This window comes from Taudactylus pleione, unplaced genomic scaffold (assembly GCF_031769625.1).
Source record: "Taudactylus pleione unplaced genomic scaffold, aTauple2 ptg000372l, whole genome shotgun sequence".
Lineage (NCBI taxonomy): Eukaryota > Metazoa > Chordata > Amphibia > Anura > Myobatrachidae > Taudactylus > Taudactylus pleione.
The window spans coordinates 2,627,620-2,641,072 of NW_028284773.1; positions in this window are offsets into that span (position 1 = coordinate 2,627,620).

A 13,453-nucleotide genomic window follows, 5' to 3' on the forward strand; every position below is an offset into this window, starting at 1 on the left:
GGTTTTTATTGCAATTATCAGTAGACAAGAGTACTTATAAGTCATGGCGGTTTCCCTCGCACTTAGCTCAATCGTTAAAATTCTGCAAAGCATTAGAGACTTAGTGGGAAGAATACAGGCTAAATAATATATCTTTTGCCGAATCTAATCCTGCACTCTACTGGCAATCTTCCAAAGCTGTCCTTCGGGGTAATATTATTTCTTATGTCTCATCCCTACATAAACACTACACAGACACCTACCTGAAGCTCCAGCAAGACCTTACAACTACATATCAACAATTTAAGATGCGCCCTAACACTTCTACGAAATACGATTACCAAACTGCTGAGCTTCATTTTCGATGAATTTCTCAAAACAAATGGTGATAGATATGTCTACAATATAAATTATACATTTTATAAATTCGGTAACAAAACTGGCAAATTACTCACTAATCTTCTCATGGGTACCCGCCCTCCAATGGTGGTCCACCCCTTAAAACTCCCAAATAACACTCTCACACAATCCAGTAGTCAGATCACTGATGTCATGAAATCATTTTACCAATCTCTATACTCTACAGAATCACTTTCACCCATTAGCAATACTTCCATTATCACCCCTTCCACCCCCCTCCCCTACCCCACCTCCTCCCACTGAGGAAGATTGCTCCCCTACTCCCCTACTGCAGCACGTAGGCTTCCCATGGAATGACATATCCCTTCCAAAAATTCCTTCTGATTTGGAAAATCTCCTGCTAATGCCAATCACTGAAGAAGAGGTCACAAAAGCAATCCAACAACTTAAACCAACTAAAGCTCCAGGCCCATATGGCCTATCAGGAGAATTCTACAAATTATTAGCACCTAAAATAGGTCTCCCTTTAACTTCCTTAATCAATAATATTATGCAGTCTAATACTATACCTTTATATTTTAACTCTGCAATAATAAAAGTTATCCTCAAGCCAGGGAGAGACCTCTCATCACCCAGCTCATACAGACCCATATCTCTTCTGAACGTTGATTACAAATTGTTTACAAAAATCCTGTCTGAGAGATTGAAGATTATCCTACCACATGTTATTCACCCTGATCAGACAGGATTCATACGGGGTAGACATTCAGTGGTTAACGTCAGGAGAGTAATATCGGCTATCTAACATATTAATTCTCGACCCAAATCTAAACCTAGTGCTATAATATCCCTAGACGCCGAAAAGGCTTTCGATCTAATACTATGGCCTCATCTTTTTACAACATTGCAAAAATTTGGATTCCCACTTCATTTCATTGACCTTCTCCGTACTCTATATTCCTCCTCTCACTCCCAAGTCTCATGTAATGGATATATTTCCTCCCATTTCCAAATATTCAGAGGTACTAGACAGGGATGCCCCTTATCCCCTCTTATTTGACATAGCGATAGAGCCATTAGCAATTGCAATCCGCTCATCAGAAAATATCAGGGGAATCTCAATTGGTGATAGTGATCTTCGTATATCCCTCTTTGCAGACGATATGCTCCTATTTCTGACTGATCCTGAGCACTCTCTTACGGCAGTCATGGACATTATTACATCATTTGGCTGTATCTCTGGATACAGGATTAATGTTACCAAATCTGAACTTCTCTTTATAAATGGTCCTCATAATCTTTCCACTTCTATCTTAAATATGCTCCCTTTTAAAATCACTCAATCACAATTCTGATATTTAGGCGTTAACATAACCTCAAATTTGTCAATCCTATACAAGGCAAATTTTACCCCTCTAATGACCAAACTATCTGATCTGATGGATAGCTGGAAATCCCTTCCATTATCACTCCTGGGCCGCTTAGCGGTTGTCAAAAGTATAATATTTCCCAAAATTTTCTACATTATACAAATGATGCCTATCTCTCTAACAAAATTTGACATTTCCAAACTCCATAATCTTATTTCCCGTTTTGTTTGGGAGAACAAACATCCCAGAATTGCATGGAAAAAACTAAGAACTACTCGCTCTAATAGTGGTTTAGGCGCCCCAGATCTAACATCCTATTCACTATCAGTTTTCTTCAGGTACATCGGTGACTGGCTACTGGAAAAAAATACATATACAGATCGCCAATTGGACAGAAATCTTTTTACCCCTTTTTCACCAAGTTCCCTATTACACACCAAAAATCAGACCCCATATTCTACAACACATTATATTTCAAGACACCTATTTAACCTGGATCTCTATTAACAAAAAGCTTAACAGACATTATCTCTCCTCTCCATATGTCCCACTTTGGGGCAATCTTGCATTCACTCCCTCCTTATCCAATTCTAACTTTCTGCTTTGGAGAAACAGGGGATTCACATGTGCCTTCAAGGTATTTGATCCTGGAGGCAATCTGATCTCCTTCAGAGATCTTCAACAATTATATCACATCCCAAATCAACACTTCTATATGTATTTGCAAGCTAGGCATTATATCTCCTCCCTTTCTATTGCCCCTCCCTCCTTGACCAACAGAGATCTTCTAATATCCCTATTGCAATTTCTCAGAAGTAATTCCTATAGAACTAAGTACTTATATCCTCACCTTTTAATACATCCACCCCATAAACAATGGGATCATCTGGGAGATAGATGGAAGGATGATATCCCTCAATTAACCTCAATTTCAGACTTGACCTCACACTATGATATCACTCTTAGAAGACTACAATCTGCATATTTGCAGGAAGTACACATACGCACTATCCACAGAGAATATATATCCCCTACACAGTGTAAATATATGTACCGGAAGAAACCGGTACCTGTTTAAAGTGTAAAGTGCTTTCAGCTAATTTTATGCATTGTATGTGGCACTGTGGTAAAAATCAAAAAATTTTGGAACAAGGTTGTTAATTTCATTACTTCCATATTTTCAATGAACGTACATCCTGATTCATTAGCATGCTTACGTTCAAACTTTAGAAACTGGAATTTAGGAACACATGGGAAAGATATTTTACCGCTCCTCACGACTCTGGTCACCCTAGCAAAAAAATTAATACTGATCCATTGGACATCAAAATCTACCCCATCCTTGTGTGAACTCAAACAGAAAATGTTAATTGATTTATTTTGACAGACGCTCCACACTCCCAGATGTTAACAAAAATGTCAGAAATTTTTATACAAAATTGGAAAGATATATAAACACTTTAGACACCTCAACTCAAAATCACATCTCTAAAATATTTGAAGACACTGATTGGTTAATAATAAAACGTCTGACTACAGATTGACAGATACCCATTGTCGCAATTCTCTGGTAGGTGGGTTATAGCCTCCAAATATCTCATATTGTATTGACTTCTAATCACCTCATATGGTGTATGAATTCAAACCTTACTCACAAAGTTACTGAACATCCCCCCCTTTACCCCTATGTGTTTTCCTTCCTTGTCACTCCCCTCCCCCCCTCCCCTCATTGCAACATTGTAGTACATACTATATATTGTTTCATTCTTTTTTGTATTTCTTCTCTTCTTTTTTGTAATATTTTATATGTACAATTTATATATGTTAAAAATTGCCTTTATTAATGCTGTTAGCCAGGTATGTCACAATATAATGCTTGTTTATTGGATATCTAAATCCCTACCTGGCATTATTATTACTATCGTCACTGGCGTGTGAATATGAAGATTATTCCTTGTAATGCTTTCTGTTTTATATTACTGTTTTAGTAATGTATCTTCTACATATGTAAGATGTATGACATAATATTTTGAAAAATTAATAAAAAACTATATTTAAAAAAAAAAATTCAATTGGCAACAAAAAGCAGAAATGGAATAGCTACTGCAGGGAGCCGCTACACATGAATGAAGCAAAGTTGTCTGTCCTGTACACGCTGACCCCAATGTTTTTCTAGGGAATGCAAACCTCTACCGCTTAATAGCAGGAGTATGAGACCTGTGAGTATGGGTATAGTTACCATCGCGATCTCTGGTGGCTGGTGACCCGCACTTGAAGAATGATGTAGTGGAATCTCAAGAGAACAGTAGTGCTCCACCTCTCGTCAGCGGGAGCATGGGTTCTGGACGAATTGGCGCCAGGTACTCTGTTCTCCGTGCCTGGCTGTATGAGTCATCTGTTGTAGGTAACAGCAGGCTGCGGGCTGGATGACAGTATCACGGCAGGCTCCCTGCCCAAAAGGGATGTAGCAGTCAGAACTCCGATGCACAAGCAGTCTGGTATAGTGGATGCAGAATGTTCCTTGATGCGTTTCTCCAGGCAAAAGAAATCCCGGTTTCCTCACAGCTGATCACTAGGTCCGGCTCCGGTCTCTGCTCTACCCGTTGTAGCAGAGCAGGAGTTCGGTAACCAGGGGAGACCCTGGATAATGCCACCTCCAGGTGGCGTTATTATCACAGGGCTTTCCCTGGTATTTTTTCACATTTTATTTTTAGTAACTTTGGCCAGATCACATTTCCCATTACAATTATGGGAAATGCGATCTGATTACTAAAAATAAGTGATACTTAGGGGTTGGAGATGAATTTTACTCCAATTGTCCTTTAGTAACTGTAGGTGATACTAAAATAATGTGAAAAGGGTGTGAAAACACCCTTTTTCACATTATTTTAGTAAAAATAATGTTAATGAATAGAGCCCTTAGAAGCTTTTTTTTCGCTTTGGGCAATTAAAATAGTTTACACCTAGGTAAAAAATATATGTGCGTATGAGATGCAGCCTATATTTAAACCTCCCAAATAAGCACCATCTAACTAGCTTATGATACAAAGTACAATATATAGCAATTGAAGGTAAATACTGGTGCTTCTCACAAAGACAACACAATAGATACTTATTCCTTATAAAACAGTCTATAATAAGTCTATGTAACTAACTCTTCTCATCTGTTAGTCTACTCCTTTCTCACGTTATCTCAGTTCATGAAAAGAAAGGGAGAAAAGCACAATATTGTAGTTCATCTGATTGTTTTATATAATGAGAAACCACCCATTGTGTTCCACTTTCAGATGAAGTAGGTGTTTATATTTTCTTAAGCCCATCATCTCAGAATAACAGATATAAAGTTGTCATACCTTACTTACAGCATATAGTAGCAAGGAAAATGCATATTGGTATCTTTAAATCATGAAATACATCCATTCAGTTATATGTAGAGGTATTAGCAATAGCCTCTCGTACCATTACTCACAAGAACAAAAGTGGGTATAGACACATCAAGGTTTCTTTGGCTTTAAAGGGAATCACTAACATCTCTATATGGAAAAAATGCTGCAACGTAAGAATGCTTTGAAAAATAGAAATGCTAATAGTTTATTTCTCCTTCATCCACCAGGGGACACTGGAGCCTCAGTACAATGGGGTATAGGAGTGTGTTGGCAAGCTGGCACCTTTAAATAAAAAACTACTGGTAGCTAGCTCCTCCCCCTCTATACCCCCCCAGGTCAGTCTAAAAAATGTGCCCTGGGAGCTGGACGTAAGCCTCCTTAGGGCTCTGAAAATATGATCTCTATCAGCATGAGGACAGATAGGCAGCCTACTGCCCCTGCCTGTCTGCGCTGAGGGAGCTGCCGTTGAGATCCTCACCGCTGCTGCATGCGGTTTGCGCTGCGGTCTCCTGCTACAGAGACCTCAGTCTCTTGGGTACCCAAAGACACGCTGCATGCAGTGCATGTCACGGGACCCAGTAGCATATGCCTGCCACTGGCAGCACAGGCAGGGATAAGGTTAGTGTTCCCTGGCTCCCTGGTTAGCAGAGGAGCCAGGACAAGTATTTATTCGGGCATTCACAGTGCGCTCCGCTAGCGCTGAGAGCGCCATAGCAGGGGGGGCAGAGCCTAAGTTTTCCTTCTGCTCCTGCCTCCCAGCAGCCTCAGCACTTCCAGAAGGACGCTGGTGGCCATTTTACACGCACTACAGGGTGGAGAGAGAGCTGTGTCAGGCTAGTACTCTGTGTATCAGCACTTGCATTTTTATTCTTGTTATCAGCACTATTCTGTTAGCGCTGCAAACATTATAGTTTATCTCCCTCTGTGCTCCTTTCAGCAGGGTCTCTGTGTAGTGTGATTGAAAAATCTGTTATTGCATTACTGTCCTTTTCTCTGTGTGTGTGGGTGTGGTGTCTGTACTAGAGACATGTCTACCAAGGGGTCTAAAGCTGCACAAAAGTCTTTTTCATGTAAGGCTTGTGGTGAAAAATTCACACAGGGATAGTCTAATGCTTCCGTACTGTGTGATAAATGCGTGTTTTTACCTCAAGATACTGATCTTGTAGTCCAGCCTAGGTGGTCTGATCAATTGACTGCAGTTATATCAAATCTGTCATCAGAGCTGGAAGCAGCTCATAAGGACAGGGAGAGGCTGAGACAAACAACAGCTGAACCAGATTGGGCTCGCTCTCTGGCCAGATCTGTTGAGGGACTTACAAAAGCAATGTCCCTGTCCCCACCTGTTTTTTCTTCTCCTGCTCAGGTCCTTAGTAGGAGATTGACTCATAATCCCTTGCACTGGGATGAGTCAGATGAGGAGTTGCAGGACACTGAAGAGGGCGAGGTTCAGGAAGAGGAAACTTACATTCCTGAGGACCCCGAACCTGCATCTCAGGGCGTGGATGCTTTAATTTCAGCAGTATGCCAGGTGTTGCATGTAGAGGATTTAGAGGTTACTGAAAAACCATCTATGTTCGGTAAAAGATTTAAACAGTCTGTTACCTTTCCAGCATCAGAAGAGCTGGATGAGATTCTTTCTTCCGCATGGAAACACCCAGACAAAAAATGTCAAAATTCTAAGAAATATCTGTCTTATTACCCTTTTCCACCTGACAGTAGGAGGTTATGTGAAACTCCTCCAGCAGTAGACTCGTCAGTAGCCCGTCTTTCTAAGAAAACGGTGCTTCCGGTGCCTGGCGCGGTTTCCCTAAAGGAAACCTCGGATAGGAAGATGGAACACACATTGAAATCCTTGTATACAGTTGCAGGGGTTTTGATGCGCCCAGCACCAGTTAGTTGCTGGGTAAATAAGGCCATTGAAGCCTGGGTGCTGCAGCTGGCTGAGGGGATTAAGACAGGTACACAAACTGATGACTTAATTCAGTTAGCCGAACAGATTGCAGAGTCGGCTGCTTTCCTCTGGGAAGTGTCTAAGGGCATTAGCTATATCTGCTAGAAGGGCTCTGTAGCTGTGTCAATGGCAGGCAGATGCAGAGTCCAAGAGAGCGGTAGAGGCCCTTCCCTTTACTGGGGAGGTACTTTTTTGGATCGGAGTTAGATAAGTGGATCTCACAAGCTACAGGTGGGAAATCCACTTACCTTCCATCTGCAGCTCCTCCTCCTACTAGAAGACCTTTGACAGGTCCCTCCTTTCGATCCTTTCGTGCCTCTGGAAGATTTAGAGGGCGTTCCAGAGGAGGTTCAGCCTTCTCAAGAGGTTCCAGAGGCCGAGGTAGAGCTTCAACATCAGCCGCCTCCAACACTCAGCAGGACAAGGCAGCTGCCAAGCCTGCCGCATGACGCCCTTCCTTCTCATTTGGGGGATCCCAGGGTTGGGGCGTGCCTTTTACGCTTCAAGGACATTTGGATCCAGTCTTGCCAGGACGCCTGGATCAGGGAAATCATTATTCAGGGCCTGAAATTGGACTTCTGGGTACAACCTCCTCATTTTTTCAGAACCGGTTTACCTCTGGTTGCAGAAAAATGAGGAGAAATTCAGGAGACAATACAAAACATGTTATTGTCTCAGGTAATAGTGAATGTTCTGACCCACCAGAGAGGTCAAGGGTTTTATTCCAGCCTGTCTGTGGTGCCAAAGCTGGACGGCTCCATGAGGCCCATACTCAATCTCAAGGATTTAAACACTCATCTTCGAGTTTTCAAATCCAAGAGTATAGCACAAAAGTTATGGTGGCAATGATGGCCCTACTGCATGGTCAGGGAGTCGGCATTGTTCCATACTTAGACGATCTATTGATAAAGGCCTCTTCGGAAGCTCGGTTGTTAAGGGACATTCGCTTAACGCAGAGCATCCTCCTGCAACACGGTTGGATACTAAATTTCAAAAAGTTCTCCCTGATCCCTACACAGCGTTTACTATTCCTGGGAATGATACTGGACACAGTGCAGCAAACAGTTTTCCTGCCTCAAGACAAGGCTGCCTCCATTCAGCATATGGTGCGCCTGGTCTTAAAACATCGCTGAGTGTCTGTACATCTCTGTATCTGCTTTCTTGGGAAGATGGTAGCGGTTTTCGAGGTGATTCAGTATGCAAGATTTCATGCCCGGCCTTTTCAACTGGATCTCCTCTCCCAGTGGTCAGGATCCCACCTCTTTCTCCATCAGAGAGTTTTTCTGGCGCCTCAGACTTGAACATCTCTCATTTGGTGGCTGAACCTTCCCCGCCTGCTGGCGGGGAAAAAGTTTGCGGTGTGGGATTGGACCCTCCTCATCACGGACGCAAACCTGAGGGGCTGGGGAGCAGTGACTCTGGGAAAGCATTTTCAGGGGCACTGGACGTAGCAGGAAGCCAGATTGCCCATAAATATCCTAGAGTTGAGAGCGGTATTTTAAGCTCTCCAGCTGGTGCATCCGCTGCTGGAGGGGCAGGCAATCAGAGTCCAGTCGGACAACGCCACTGCAGTGACATATATAAACAGGCAGGGCGGCACAAAAAGCAGAGCCGCCATGAGGGAGGTAACAAGGATTCTGCTTTTTTGGGCAGAGGAATTTGCAGTAGCGATTTCTGCAATCTTCATCCCAGGAGTAGAAAACTGGGAGGCCGACTACCTCAGTCGGCAGGATGTTCATCCAGGGGAATGGTCACTCAATCCTCAGGTGTTCCAGCAACTAACTCTGAGGTGGGGCTATCCTCAAGCCGACCTTATGGCGTCAAGGTTAAACCACTAACTACCAGTTTACTACTCCAGAACAAGGGACTCACGAGCAGCTGCAGTGGACACACTGACGACTCCGTGGAAGTTTCATTACGTCTACCTATTCCCTCCATTTCCACTCATTCCACGTCTGCTTCAAAGAATCAAGCGAGAAGGGATCAAGGTGTTTCTGATAGCACCAGATTGGCCCAGACGAGCGTGGTACTCCCAGATACAGAATCTGTTAATAGACGAGCCGTGGCCACTGCCTCTTCAGGATGACCTCCTTCTTCAGGGCCCATTTGTTTATCGCCACTTAAGGTGGCTTCGTTTGACGGCCTGGCTACTGAAAGGGCCGTCCTCAGAAAAAAGGGTATTCCATCTAGTGTGATTCCCACAATGATTCGAGCTAGGAAAGAAGTCACTTCTCAACATTACTACCGCATATGGAAGACATATGTGGCTTGGTGTGAGAGACGTAATTCTCCTCCGTCAGTCTCTAAAGTATCACGTCTCCTTCTTTTTCTTCAGGCTGGTCTCACAGCAGGCCTTCGTCTTGGTTCATTAAAGGTACAGGTATCCGCGTTGTCCATTTTCTTTCAGAGAAAATTGGCTTTGCTCCCGGATATACAGACTTTTCTCCAAGGAGTTGTGAGGATTGAACCTCCTTTTGTGCCTCCCATGGCACCATGGGATTTGAATTTGGTGTTGGACTTCCTCCGGTCTGATACCTTTGAGCCATTACAGAGAGTGGAGATAAAGTACTTAACCTGGAAGGCGGTTCTGCTTTTGGCACTCGCTTCGGCAAGGCATGCGTCAGAACTCAGTGCTTTATCCTGCCGCCCTCCTTATCTTATTTTCCATGAAGATAGGGTGGAGCTGCGTACTCAAAGGGCTTTTCTTCCAAAAGTGGTAACAGCTTTTCATATAAACCAGCCTATCGTGGTTCCGGTGTTTAAGGATGACTCTTCCAATTCAAGATCTTTGGATGTAGTCAGAGCACTCCGGATTTACGTTGACAGGACTGCCTCCCTCCGTAAATCAGATACTTTGTTCATTCGGTTTGATGTGGCCCGTCCAGGTTGGCCGGCCACCAAACAGACCATTTCTAGATGGATTAGCTTCACTATTAGGCAAGCATACGTGGTGGCTTCCAAACAACCACCGGGTCCTATTATGGCGCATTCGACGCACTTGGTAGGTCCTTCATGGGCGGCTGCTCGCGGGGTTTCCTTAAACCAGCTTTGTAGAGCAGCAACTTGGTCAGGCATGTATACCTTCCTACGATTCTATCGTTTTGATACTTTTGCGGCCTCCGCTTCAGAGTTTGGCCGTGCGGTGTTGCAGGGCTCTCAGCGCTCTCCCACCCAGGATGTAAGCTCTGGGACGTCCCCATTGTACTGAGGCTCCAGTGTCCCCTGGTGGATGAAGGAGAAAATAGGATTTTGGTACTTACCGATAAATCTCTTTCTCCGATTCCACAGGGGACACTGGACACCCTCTCTACGCTGTTCTACCTGCATTGTTACTGTTTTACATGTTCAGACGCTGCGTTTAATTTCGTCTGACTGACCTGTTCTTGTTTTCATGTATATGTTGTTTTCTTATGTATATGTGATTAATGTAGCTTTTCTGTCTCCTTCTCCTTACTTTCCAGCTCCCCTCGGGCACAGTTGTTTTTAGACTGACCTGGGGGGGGGGTATAGAGGGGGAGGAGCTAGCTACCAGTAGTTTTTTATTTAAAGGTGACAGCTCCCAGTTAACACACTCCTATACCCCATTGTACTGAGGCTCCAGTGTCCCCTGTGGAATCGGAGAAAGGGATTTATCGGTAAGTACCAAAATCCTATTTTTTAGCATTCAACAAAATGCAATGTACAAAGTGAATGAACAGAAGAGGAATCTAAATCACATTAATATTTGGTGTGACCATCCTTTGCCTTAAAAATAGCATAAATTATTCTAGGTACACTTGCACAAAGTCAGGGATTTTGTAGGATTATAGTCAGGTGTATGATTAACATTAACTGAAACAGAAACAGGTGGGTAGGAGGCTTAAAACTGAGTGAGGAACAACCAAACTCTGCTACAAAGCTGAGATTGTGGAAGACAGTTTCATGTCACAGGTCATACACCATGGCAAGACTGAGCACAGCAACAAGACACAAGGCAGTTATATCAGCAATGTATCTCCCAGGCAAAGATTTCAAAGCACACTGGAGTTTCAAGATGTGCTATTCAAGCTTTTTTGAAGAAGCACAAAGAAACAGGCAATGTTGAGGACCGTAGATGCAGCAGCAAGCCAAAGAAACTTAGTGCATCAGATGAAAGACACATCATGCTTACTTCCCTTCTAAATCAGAAGATGTCCAGCAGTGCCATCAACTCAGAACTGGCACAAACCAGTGGGACCCAGGTACACCCACCTACTGTTCGGAGAAGTCTGACCATAAGTGGTCTTCATAGAAGACCCACATCCAAAAAGCCATACCTTCAACGTGGAAACAAGGCCAAGTGAACTGGGGTGCAGAAAAATGGCAGCAGGAGCTCTGGACGGATGAGTCAAAATTTTAAATAATTAGCTGTAACAGTAATGAGTGCCTGCAGGCAACAGTGAAGCATGGTGGAGATTCCTTGAAAGTTTGGTGTTGCATTTCAGTAAATGGAGTTGGCGATTTGGTCAGGACTAATGGTGTCATCAATGCTGAGAAATACAGGCAGGTACTGGAGGTGTCTGATTGGCTCCAAATATATTATGCAGCAGGACTATGACCCCAAACATACAGCCAATGTCACTGAGAACTATCTTCGGCATAAAGAACAAGGAGTCCTGGAAGTGGTGATATGGCCCCAACAAAGCCCTGATCTCAACATCATCGAGTCTGTCTGGGATTACATGAAGAAACAGAAGGACTTGAGCAAGCCTACATCCACAGAGGATCTGTGGTTAGTTCTCCAAGATGTTTGGAACAACCTCCCTACTTACTTTCTTCAAAAGCTGTGTGTAAATGTACCTAGAATAATTGATGCTGATTTGAAGGCAAAGGGTGGTCACATTTGATTTAGATTTCTCTTCTCTGTCCATTCACTTTCCATTTTGTTAATTTATAAAAATAGATTATTCATACTTTTATTTTTGAAAGCATTCTTACTTTGCAGTATTTTTTTCACACCTGCCTAAAACTTTTGCACAGTACTATATATAATATACTAGCTGGAGTACCTGGCGTTGCCTGGGATTTTAAGAATGTTTGTTTACACATCATCCTCCAACAAACCTGCCCTTAGGCAGGCTTCATGAAAAGTGTGACAAACTTCCCCATGAACAGTCATAAGGAAGTAGGACCTGTAATGGTGCAAAGCAAACTTCGGAGATAGAATTCAAAATGTGTCAGATGTACAGCGTAAACACTGCCAAGAGCTTCTGTTGCTCCGATACCAGGATGACCATCTACAGCGACTCCCTGTTTTCTGCGCAGAAAAACTTTTCCAGATGCATTCCATGTGTAATATTTTGGCAGCTCACAGTACAGCAGGGTCCTTGCAAAGTCAGCATTTTGACACAGTTCGAAGAAAGAAGTAAATGTTGTTGCGTAATTTGGTATAGTCAGACAGCTGAGAATGCTGGGAAAGCCTACTAAAGCTCTCTTTGATAATAAACATTAAGATCATGACAAAACAAGACAACACAAAATCCTCACTCCGAGGCCCTACTCGTATGCCGTGAGGCCCCACAATGAGTGTACAGCCAAAATTGTGTTTTTTAATTCATTACAAATTAACAGTAATTAATTTCAATTTCAAATTGTTTTCGTTGACTCAGGTGTGTTTTAATAAGCTCGTATGTAAAATTTCACGATCTTGGCTTGTAAAGTGTGGATTTGTATAGAAAGACAGAAGGACAGAAATAGTATAAATAGTAGAGATAAGAAAGTTCTTAAATATTACCACTGGAGGCAGCAGACAGCAGTACTGAGTGCAAAGCCCCACAATGAGCGTCCAGCAAAAATTGTGTTTTTTAATTAACTAAAAATGAACAGTAATTAATTTTGATTTCACATTTTTTTGGTTGCCTCGGCTGTGTTTAATACACTCGTATTTAAAATTTCACGATCTTGGCTTGTAAACTGTGGATTTGTATAGAAAGACAGAAGGACAAATGTTTGCTTTTATATAGAAGATATCTATATCTATATATATATATATATATATATATATATATATATATATATATATATGTGTGTGTATATATATGTGTGTATATATAGTGCTTGCTAGATACAGAGAAATAAAGACATATAGCTATATCAGAGATAGATATATAGAAGTAAATATGAGATACATGCAGTAGATAGAAAGCTGTTTTGGTCATATTGCAAAAATACCTAATTAAGATGGTCTCCAAGTAGTTGCCTTCTTCTTTAGTTATACTGTGCTTCATCAAAAATATACATTGTTCCTTTTTCTATTTGTTGACATTGCAAAGGTAAATAATTTTTTGGACATAAATGTATACTGGCCATAATATGTGTCTCTTGTATGTCTAAAGGTCACTGTTGTGTAAATCAAAGCATCCATTAAATGCCCTAAGAGAACAAATGTC